The following is an 11,510-nucleotide window of genomic DNA, read 5'->3' on the forward strand; positions in this document are numbered from 1 at the left end:
AGTCCTCAAACCTGATTATTCCTCATTGATCAAGAGCTGAACACCTGACCCAGAGTCTTTTGTTGGGGTTTTTGAAATTGAAGTCAGGCAAAGCATCAAATCAGTCTTTTTCTGACCACAAAATGTCAAATTCGGTGCTGGTCATTACTAACTCTTCTGCCACAGATGGAAAGCCAAACTGCAGCAAGAGCACACGAAGCCATCATGTGGAGAAACAGTCTCACCAGAAACGCAGAGCTGGACCGGAAATCAGCAGAAACCGGAAGAGTAAAACGGAAGGAGAGGGTGATCGCCTTGTGACTGGATGCAGAGGTGAGGTGCAAGGCGAGGAACCCCAAGTATTGTGTCAAGCCAGAGCCAGAAGGTACAGACTTTAGGAATAAAAGAGTGGTCTTGCTGAGCCTTGATTTTAGACTTCTAGTCTTCTAAAATCGTGAGGCGATAAATTATTGTTTAAGCCAAAAGAGAAAGAGAGCGCACGAGAGAGCTAGCGAGTGATAGGCAGCGAGTGCGTCCTCAAGAGTGAATGCCTGGAACCAGTTCTTCAGAGGGTTCGGCTACTGTCCTGGAGTCCATGAGGTACCCCAATATCCTTATAATTACTTCTCAGTTTTGTTTAATCAATTTTCAGTTAAGTGTCTGTTGCTTACAAATGAAAGAATTCTAAGTCATACAAGAAGAGGAACTTTTGCTAAGAAAAACTTAAGCAATTCAGCTCAAACATATCTCTGAATTTATTGGCAGCCGGGCAATAAGAAATACAGTGGGAAGTGGCAGAAGGCTCGCTGTGTGGGAGGGACTGTCCTTAGTGACATAATTTAATTTAAACTTCATGATAATTTCATTTTACAGGCAAGAAACCAGAGGCATAGAGAGGCTAGTTATTGCAAGGGCACGCGGAGAGTAAATGTTGGATCAAACTGAGTCCTTCAGGACCAAGTAAGTGTCCAGTGACAGAACAAACCTTTCCTAAGCTCTGTGCTCTGAATAGGATTTTTCTCTCTTATGGTTCTTTATGTAAGTGATATTGAAAAACAACGGACACGGTCTTCTGTAAATGTTTATTCAAAAGCAGACCTTTAAATACCAACCCTTATATATATGGTAAGAGCAAAGAAATGTCTTAGGAATCGGTCAGAGAAAATACACAGAGATGAGCTTTCTTAAAACTGCCTTCCAGATGCTAGGAACTCCTGTTGTTAGCAACCCGATCCTTATATACAGAGGAGCTACTGTGGCTGCAGTATTGTTGTAAGTGTTGGGGATTGAGACAGAAAGGGAGTTGTCAACTTCATGCTCCTTTCGCTCCTCCTACTTTGTTTCCCTCCACCTTTTTGGTGGTTGCTCTCCACTTTCCTTTATTAATGTTAGATATGCTTTTTTCTAAGGCCAGCTCTAGTTCTGTCTCAGGTTCAGCTCTTTTCTTCAGTGTATGAAGGGGCACTTTCTATACTGCCCAGCATCCATTTCTCCTTTTCTTTTCTTACAGACCCCTGAATTTTCAAATATTGACCTGCTGCATGGCCACTTGCCTGGTGGAAATTGGCCCCACCCACCCCTCCAATGCTGGACCAAAATGGTCTAATGGGATTACCAGGTTTAGGAATGAGCATGGCACACAAATGGACACAACTGGAAGTTGGCTGGGGTGATTTTGGGAAAAGTTTGCAGGCTCTTAAAAGAGAGTTCCATGAGAAACGAACTTCTTCTTCCTTTGGACATCATTTTGTCTGGATGTGATATGATATGAACATTGAAGAAGCAGTTACTATCAGCCTGAGGGAAAAAGCACATATGAGAATGGCAAAGGAATGGAAAGAAGATGGGCTCCTGATGATGTCACCAAGTCAATGACTCAGCCAACCTTGAGGACATCCTGTTGCATGGGTGAGATGTACAGCTTCAGTTGAGGTTTCTGTTCCTTGCATATTCTTCCTAAATGATATTCCTCCTCTTTTCTTGGGAATATTGTGACATATGAAGAGAAATGTGGAAATATGAAAGTGGGCCACAAACCATCTCTGCAGAAGAGAATGGTTCTAGGGATACTGAACCACTTTACAATTTATAACTTTCATTTTAGCACTTCTAATTTGTGTATCGGTGTGTGAAATAGCTCAAAAAACATGAACTATAACAGAACGAACACTTATGAACCCACCACACAGTTTTGTCAAATCTTAACATTTTGCCATATTTGCTTGTGTGTGTGTGTAATAAAACATTATAGACATGGTTGAAGCATCTTGTGAAGCCCTTCATGATCCCATTTCCAAAAGGTAAGTAATGTTTGAAATTGGTGTTTAGCACTTCCACAAACAATATATGGTATTATTTTGCAAAATTTAAGAGTTTATGTAAATAGTATCATGTGGTTTGTATCATTCTGAAATTTGCTTTTTTCCCTAAACATTATATTTTTAATATTTAGCCATGTTTTTCCATGGAAAAATAGACAACTTTTTTTATTGCGGTATAATATTCTATCTTCTGAGTATACTACTATTTATCCATTCTGTTGTTGCTAGATCCCAAAGTTATATCCATGTTTTTGCCAGTGTAAACAATGCAAGAGTGAACATGCCTATGTATTTACCTTTGTGCACAAATGCAAGAATTTCTTTAGTGGAATATGTACATTCCAGCTCTATTAGCAACTGGAAAATTGTTCTCTAAAGTGGTTGCAGCAATCTTTATTTAATAGGCAGTATATGAGAGTGCTGTTTTTCCACATTACTGCTAATGCTTGATATTGTCAGACATTTTAATTTTTGCCAATTTGATGGGTGTGAAATGGTATCTTATGTTTTAATTTTTAATTTCCTTGATTATTAGTAAAGTTGAGATTCTTATTTGTTTAATTGCCATTTAAGTTTTCTCCTTCAGCATTTTTATTAATATCTTTGCTCACATTTTCTTTTCTTTTTTGTTTGCCTTTTTCTTTTTGAAATGTAACATTTTAAAATAATAGTCTGATATAATTCTTTGCCATTTATACACAGTACAGATTATTTCTCCTTATCAGTGGCTTTTCCTTTTGCTCTATAGTGTCTTTTGTTGCCCAACATTTTTATATTTTAATGAAATCCAATTTAGACAATCATTTCCTTTAAGATTTGTGCATATTACATGCAGTTTAATTTACCAGATTTCTTTGAAAGCTTTTTTAAGTTTAAACTTGTGTAAAGTTGTTTACATTTACACAAAAAATAATTTTTTGTTAGTGATCTTGAAGAATTTTAAAGTTTTTTTTTGCTTTCCGTATTTATGTTTGCAATCCACCTATAATAGATTTTTGTGCATTTTTTTCCATATAACCTGTTTTCTGTGTCCTCCACCCACCCACAAACTCAACACATGCACACTGATTCGTAATGACAGCTTTGTCATTTATGAAGTTTTCCTATATGCACAGGTCAATGCCTGGTTCCTTATTCTGGTCCACTGGTCCCTCTGCCTGTGAATATGCTAGTGACTCAATTACTATAACAGGTTTCTCAACCTTGTTATTCTTTTAGATCCTTGCTATCCTCAGTTCTTTTTTCTTTTTAAGCAACTTTATTTAGACTTAATTTACATAACTTAAAATTTACACATTTTGAGCTTTAGTCAATTTGTTGAATTGTGCAAACATCACTACATTCAAGTTTTAGAATATCCTCATCAACCCTGTAAGATCCCTCATGCCTATTTATAGTTAACCCCATTCCCACTCCCAGCCCCAGGCAACCACTAATCTTCCTTGGTATTTTTTAACTTTCATATTAATTTTAATACCATTGTATTTTATTTAACAAACTCTTTTGTAGTGCTTAATATGTGCTAGGCACTGTTCCAAGAACTTTAAAAATATTAAAAGAATATTAGTTTAAATTTCATAACTCTATGGTGCAGGTGCTATTAATAGCTCCATTATATAAATGAGTAAATTAAAACAGAGAGAGGTCAAGAAACTTGCCTGAGGTCATACAGCTAGTGAGTGGCAGAGCCGGGATTAGAATCTAGGCAATTTAGCCAGAGCCTGTGCCCTTTACAACCACATGCTCTGCTATCTCCATTCAAAAGGTAAACTTTTGAAATTCCATAAACTAAATCCAATTGGAATTACACTGAATTTAAAGGTTAATCTGGGAGAGACCTGACATCTCTGTGATCTGGAGTCTTTCTATTTTTGAACATTGTGTATGTATATTTAACTAAATGTTCTTTCAGAGCATTTGATAATATTTTGTAAGTTTCTCTATAATTGTCTTGTATATCTTTTTTCTCGATTTATTCCTAAGTATTTAACTTTTCAATGCTATTATAAATAGATTTTTCCCAAGTATTTTAATTGTTTTTTACTGATATATAGGAATGCTAGGTTTTCTATATGTTGCTCTTATATCCAGCAATTTTAATGGTTTATGAATTTGTTATGGTTGGTTGTGCCCCCACCCCTTTTACTATAATTTACCTTAAATAAATATGATATTGTGGGGACTCAAGCAAGAGGTGGGCAAACCAGACCTAGCTTCCTTTGAAATATGTGAAGACAAGTCAGCAAATGGTGAGACTGGAGTACTGATCATTCCCTTTTGGCAAGAAATGCATTCCAACTTTGCTGTAGTTATCACAACTCCTTATTATTGCCCAACCCTGAGCCCATTTGTCAATTGACACTTTTCATCACACTAGTGCTGTTGTTTTACTTATACTCAGTTCCATACATTCATTTCATTACCTACCTGGTCTCTGTGGGCATTGGAGTTTGTGACTCATGAATCAAACCAATTTCAATTTTTCCCTTCTGGACTTGAATTTTTATAGGTATTTCTTGTAAATATTCTAAGACAAGCTAAAAAGCAGCAGTAATTATCCTAAATACTGAACAGCTGATGTCAGGCCAACTCTTGGTTGTAACTCATGTATGCTACCTTTCTTGGCCTGGCTTATTTTGTGCACTCATTGAGAAAGGGGATCTGCCAGGAGTTGTTTTCTATCTGATGGCAGGCCAACAGATGCTATGAAATCATGCCAATCTGTGCCAAGCTGTCACCTTTGCATCCCTGTTTATCAGGGGGTTCATTGTGCAGGTTCCCTGTCAGCTGCTACTTCATCATTTACTTGTTCGGACAGATAAAGGTCCATGCCCAGATGAACAAATTCTTAAGAAGGTGCTATTTTTACCCAATTCCCTAAGCCACATGAGTGACAAATATTTCCATAGGATTAATGAATAGGTGTTTCAGTCTCCTCCACCCATATTAAATACTAGCTTTTTCTTTAATACTTGGAACCATGTTGCATTTGTGGGTGAGAAACATTTTCCATATGTAATGAATCCAAGGACATTTTAACCTATTAGATTTTGTTGCATGTATTGGTCACTCTTTGAGAGGATTGTTTCCAAACTAACCAAGAATCAGAAAACCTGAGAATCTGGTACCCCTTCATTTAGAATATTTTCATATTTTTATAGTAATACACACATAAATCTTATTCTTGATAAGATCACGAATTGACCAAGAGAATTATATGGCTTTAGCCATCCTTATTTTTTATCATTTGCCAAAAAATTTCTTTAGCTTCATAGAAACCACATAGAAACCAAATGACTTGGTTTTATTTCCACTTCTCTGGGCAGCAAACCAATTTTTCAGTTTCCGTGGATACCCAGTTGAGCAACAGTAGTTAGATCTGTGAAAACTGCTATCTGACTTGGAGTCAGACGGTGACCTGCCCTTCAGCACTGGGATGGCAACTTAGACTTGCTCTTCTAAGGAACCTTTTATGCATGATACTGCTTGTAAGCACCTAAGGCAGTGCCAAGCTACTGTCCTGAGTACGTTTTCAGTTTCTTAATTTGTGAAGGTTCTCAAATTATTATGGGTCTTGTCTTGATATCTTTGTAGACAGAAAGCTCCAAAACAAGACAGTGGAATGATAAAACAGGTCTGGTTGAAATAGATTTCCTTTTCACTTGGCTGAAACAAGAGACCTTACATACTTATTGGTATGTTAACTCGGTTAAGAAATAACGCATTTTTGGAAATCCTTGTAGAAAGCCCAAAATATTCTTGAAATGAGAGAAGTCATAGACATTCATATTTCAGGCTCAACAAAAATATAAGAAAAGATCAAGTGGAGTTGCTGTCTGTCATGTACTCATCTCCCAGGCCTGTTCCCTCATAGCCTAGGATAGAATGAGCGATTATTTTCAAAGATGACTCTTATTTCCAGGTTTTGAATATGTCGTTCTGCTCTCTTGTTTGCATTTTGTAAATTTCTCCCTTTTCCAATTGACCCTAAATTAATAAATTAAAAACTGGGTCTTGCAGACCATTAACCAGTATTGGAAATGTTGAAAAAGAAAGGCATTTAGAGATAGTGAAAATGATACTTTAATTGGCATTAGGGGAAACAACTCTGCCATAAATATACTAGAACTTTATAGGTAAATTGTTTCTCCTCTGGGTCCCTCTTTGCTCATCTGTGAAGGGAGGGAGGTCATTGCTAACATTCCTTCCAGCCCTAATTTTCTGCTAGTCAATGAAAAATCACTTTTATTTTCACAGATAACAGAGGCCATGTCATGATCATTAGAGATCTGGCTTTTCACAGAAAGAACACCTTGAAGTTCTTGGCCACAGAGAATTGGACGAAAGAATCAATCTCATACTTTCCAAAAAAGAAAAAAGGGTGGGTAGATTTTGCTTTTATTTTGGTTTGCTTGAGGGAACTTGAGATAGACAGACAAAAATAGAATTTAAAATGTAAATTGTTTTTTTTTTTAAAGATTGATAGTAATAGATGGTAGTCAATATCAGAAATCAGCCAAAGTTTTGTAGATGTATGTTAAACTGATTATTTGAGGTAATACATTTTATAATTAGTAAAATTTGCCTGGGAAACAGGGAAGATTTAGGATAAATTTTAAAGACTAAAACTTTACCTTTACAAAGCCAGGGATTGGCACATTTACATACAGTAGTTCCTTGGCAGCTCCTTCACTGTGTTCAAAATTTCCCATTTCAATGAAGTAATATAGGCAAATAAGAAGGGAAAGGCTTTTCAGGTAGAAGTAACAACATGAACAGAGAAAGGGAAGTATGAGGCAATAAAGTGTGTGGAAGCAGTGTGAGGAGTTTGTTTAATCTTCTTGGAATATGAAGCAGAGTGGGAAGCTGGCTCATTGAGAGTTCAGATGCCGATAACGGGAACTAGTTTGGCAATTTTAAGCAGAAGGGGATTTAATATTGAGATATTGTGTTTGTAACTTGTAGGAAGGGCTGGACTGGCAGGTTTTGGGTGGAACCTTCAGGAATGATTCCTAAAATGACACTTTACAACTTACCTGCCTCTTTGTCCCAGGAATCTATACCTTAGCTGTGATCTGGGGATAAGAAAGCACTGTCAGAACCAAGCTGTGCCAGCCAGATTCTTTTTAGCGTAATAGAATCTTAGTGTACTGCTCCTTTCTTCAGTTACAAAATCAAGTCTTGGAAGAGTATATTTAATTGGTGAAACCTAAATCACACCCAGAACCCAACTGCAAGAGACTTTGGGAAATAAAGCCTTTAGCTTTCTGGCACACCGGGAAGAGACTGGAACAGCTGTTGAGCCCGCCCATCTATTTCCTCTGCTGCAGCAGCTATTGCAGAAGTGTAGGACAGTGACCTTGAAGACCTGAAGTGGGGCAATGAAGATAGTGAGGACAGCACAGATTCAAGCATCTTTATAAGGTAAAACCAATGTTCTAGTTTTGTCTAGACTTGGTATAAGATATATAGGAATGATTGGGTTTGGGGGACAAAGGTGGGGAATTGAAAATGGAAAATCTTGATGTGTTTAGTTTTGTGGGATTTAAGGTGCCTGAGGGGCCACCAGGTGGATGTGTCCAATAAGAAGTTGCATCATTAGTCTGAAACACCATAGAAAGTCCTGAGAAAAAATACAGATTGAAGAGTTATGGGTAGCATGTGTTGGCATACATGTGATGAAATTTCACATGGGAAAGCACGTAGAAGGACAAATGGGGGTCCAACACAGAGCTCTGGGTTTCACAAACGTTAGGAGATGTGAGGCACAAGAAGACCCTACAAAGGAGATAGAGTAGCTAAAGTGATAGGAGGATAACTAGAAGGAAACATGCAATAGAAATCAATGAAGACAGAGTTAATCAAAAGGTCAAAAGCGGCTGTGACATTAAGTAAGATCAGAGCTGAGGATGTCCAGGGGCTTTGACCATTTGGAGACATTTGGTGTCTTTAGTAAGAACAGGCCAGTGTATGTAATGATTGAGGCATGAATGGGAAATGAGGATGAGTGGAGTAATCTGTGCTTTCTGGAAGCTTAGCTGTGAACGGAAGGAAAGCTTTCTCTAGGGAAGAACACAAAATGGAGGGGGAGTTTTGATCATAAGCTGCAGGAGTCTCAAACAGGCTTGGTTGCTGCAGGAAAGGAGTCAATGTTACATAGGGATTGAAGATGCAGGAAAGTGATGGTATACTAGATACTAGATGCTTACAGATTTGGAGGAAAAGTGTTCCCGAGTTTAGGAGGCAGTACTGGTCTTGAATAGGGGGAGGAATATGTGTTTCTCATGTAAAAGGCAGAGGGAGAAAGTAGTAAATATGTTTGTAAATTGGGGAAAAGTAGGGAAAGGAAATCATACCTAATAGATAATTTTTATGATGATATAAGAACAGAACATCTGCTGAGAGAGAAGGGAATGAGCATAGAGTAAAATAGGGTGAGATAAGAGGTTTGAAGGAGGAAAGGGTTAAGAGAAATGAGCCAGAAGTGATCAAAGACTTGTGTCAGAATTATTAAGCAGACTGACTGTGAAAAAATGAGATTTCTGAGGAAAGGTATAAAGTAATTTCATAATTGTTATGATCTTGGGGACCTTTGGTGATTCAAAAAGTAGTGACAGGTGATTACAATGGTGTTCCTCTTTAAAATATATTTGTTTCAGAGCTGTCCACCTAGTGATTAGGTAAGTCTTTTAAGTCTTCATCATCATTGTCGTCGTCGTCATCATCGTCATTCATCAACTGTTGCTGAAATATTAATAAGATTAATCTTTGATTTCCACTGCAACCTTAAGTGCTTTGGGGAAGAATGAGACAAAATGGCAGAAATGTATCATTAAAGAAGGCACTTTTAAGAACTTATAATTTGAAGTACCTTTCTGTGGCTGAAAGCCATCACTTTAGATTAAACCTGGTTGAGGATTTGAGAAACCTTCCCATCAGATTGAGTAAGGACAAGAAAAGATGCTCAATATTATTTGTCATTAGGGATATGCAAAATAAAACCACAATAGGATATCACTGTATACCTATTTGAATGTCTAAAATTTAAAAAAACTGAACATATCTGGTGTTGGCAAGGATGTGGAGCAATTGGAACTGTCATACACTGCTAGTGTTGATGTGAAATGGTTCAACCACTTTAGATAACAGTTTGGCAGTTTCTCAGAGAATTGAATACACATACACATGCATATGCCATATGACCCAGGCATGCTACTCTAAGTTGCTACAAATATTTATGTCTAAATCTTTGTTTAAACTACCCAAGAGAGAAGGAAGTATATGTCTATACAAAGACATACCCAAATGTTCATAGCAACTTTATTTGGAATCATCAAAAAATGGAAACAACAAAACTATCCATCCACAGGTGGCTGGCTAAACAAATTGTGGTATATCCACATAATTGAATACTACTCAGCAATAAAAAGTAATGAACTGTTGATTGTGTAACAACATGGATAAATCACAGAATAATTGTGCTAACTGAAAAAAGCCAGACAAAAGAAAGTACATAGTGTATGGTTCTGTTATAAAATAGTCTGGAAAATCCAAACTACTCTATAGTGACAGAAGACAGATCAGAAGTTGCCTCAGGATGGGGAGTGGGGGGGTGGGGGGAAGGGTGGGGAAAGGCAGGAGGGAAGGATTACTAAGGATCATAAGAAAATTCTTGGGGGTAAAGCCTGTGGTCATGGTGATGGTTTCACAGGTGCATTAGTAGGTCAAAGCTTACCAAATTATACACTTTAATTATGTGCAGTATATCATACCATGATAAAGCTGTTACAAGAAAAGAAACAACCTATATGTTCAAAATTCGAAGAATGATTTAATTATGTTATATAACAGGGTATTTGTGGAACATTGTATATCTTTTAAAAATTATGTTTCTGAAGAGTTTTTAATAACATCATAAAATGCTCATAATATTCAGAGACAAGTGCAGTTTGGATTCATATTCATTAGTAGATATTTTTTGAATGTTGAATGCTTTAGCGTTAAATGAAACACAACAAGATACTGAAAAAACCATATGTAATATGATCACAATTATGGTAACTTATTTCTTCTCTCCCAAGCTGAAAGGAAATGCCCAAAAATGTTAACATTGGCTGTCTTTGTTAGGTGAAATGAGACATGATTTTTATTTTCCTTCTCATGCTTTTTCAGCTTTTCTAAAATTGAGCTCACATTATTTCCACAAGCAGACAAAAACCCAATAAAATGCTATTTTAAAAGATCTTCACCCACACAAGGGAACTCATTGGTGAAACATTTTTAGAAAATATAACAATCTAATTGAAGCATACATTATCTTTCCTGCACAGTAACACTTAGGTCTCCCAAAAACTTTTCAGGGGCTTTTTAGGGTGAAACAGTGGACATGCTGGAAAGAAATGCTGTTATACCTGCTCCAGCCTATAGCTAGCTTGTGATATACAGCCTAAAAATTACCTGTTTATAAGTATATTATTTGTAGCCTCAGTCGATTCCTCACCTTTATAACTTCACTGTTTGCAGACTGTTGATAAAACAAGCTAAAGACTAGGAGAAGAAATTCCCTAGGTTCTCCCAGCACAACTCTGTCAGGAAATGTTCCCCAAAGTTAAACTAATCAACAAAGGAGAGCGGTTGAGTTTGGGTTTTCCTGTGACATGTCATTGTCTCTTCAGTCTTTTGTCCAATAAGTGGTGAGCCTTATGTATCTTTGACCCCTTTTTCCCTTGAAAAGAAAAACAAGTGTAGGACTAGGCCCATGGAGAGAGGGCAAAGGAGAAAACCTTCCTTCGGGAAAGTGAGGCTCAAAGGTGCTGAGGAGTTGGGAGGGCTTTCATGCACAAAGATTACCTTCATTACTGTCTCAAAAGATGAGGGACGTATGTCCTGTGAGACTTCCATTCTGATGTTCTGCCTGTGTGAAGAAAAGCAATGACTGGGAGCTGTCTGCAGTGAGGTGATTGGGCAGGAAAATGTGGGGGCTGGTGCTTGAGGTAGAGATGTTGGTAGAAGTCAAGGAAGGGAGTATATAATGATACTGTGGACAATTGATTATACACTGTGGATGATTGTATGGTATGTGAATATATCTATAAAACTGTAGGAAAAAATATAAATGGGGATAAAAGTGCTGGAGAAAACGGGGAGAGGAATGTACATATTTACTGTTAGTGGGGAAGTAGAATGGTGTAGCCTATCTAGAGGACAGTG

General features: G+C 37.3%; 1 long non-coding RNA gene across 1 annotated transcript; it reads left to right on the forward strand.

Moving 5' to 3' along the window:
• The first annotated feature begins 358 nt into the window (after nucleotides 1-358).
• On the forward strand, nucleotides 359-6,650 carry LOC119533841. Its single transcript, XR_005216904.1, has 4 exons — nucleotides 359-579; nucleotides 853-939; nucleotides 1,490-1,887; nucleotides 6,558-6,650. It is a non-coding gene; the product is annotated as an uncharacterized LOC119533841 (long non-coding RNA).
• Nucleotides 6,651-11,510: the final 4,860 nt, after the last annotated feature.

Source organism: Choloepus didactylus, chromosome 5 (assembly GCF_015220235.1).
Source record: "Choloepus didactylus isolate mChoDid1 chromosome 5, mChoDid1.pri, whole genome shotgun sequence".
Lineage (NCBI taxonomy): Eukaryota > Metazoa > Chordata > Mammalia > Pilosa > Megalonychidae > Choloepus > Choloepus didactylus.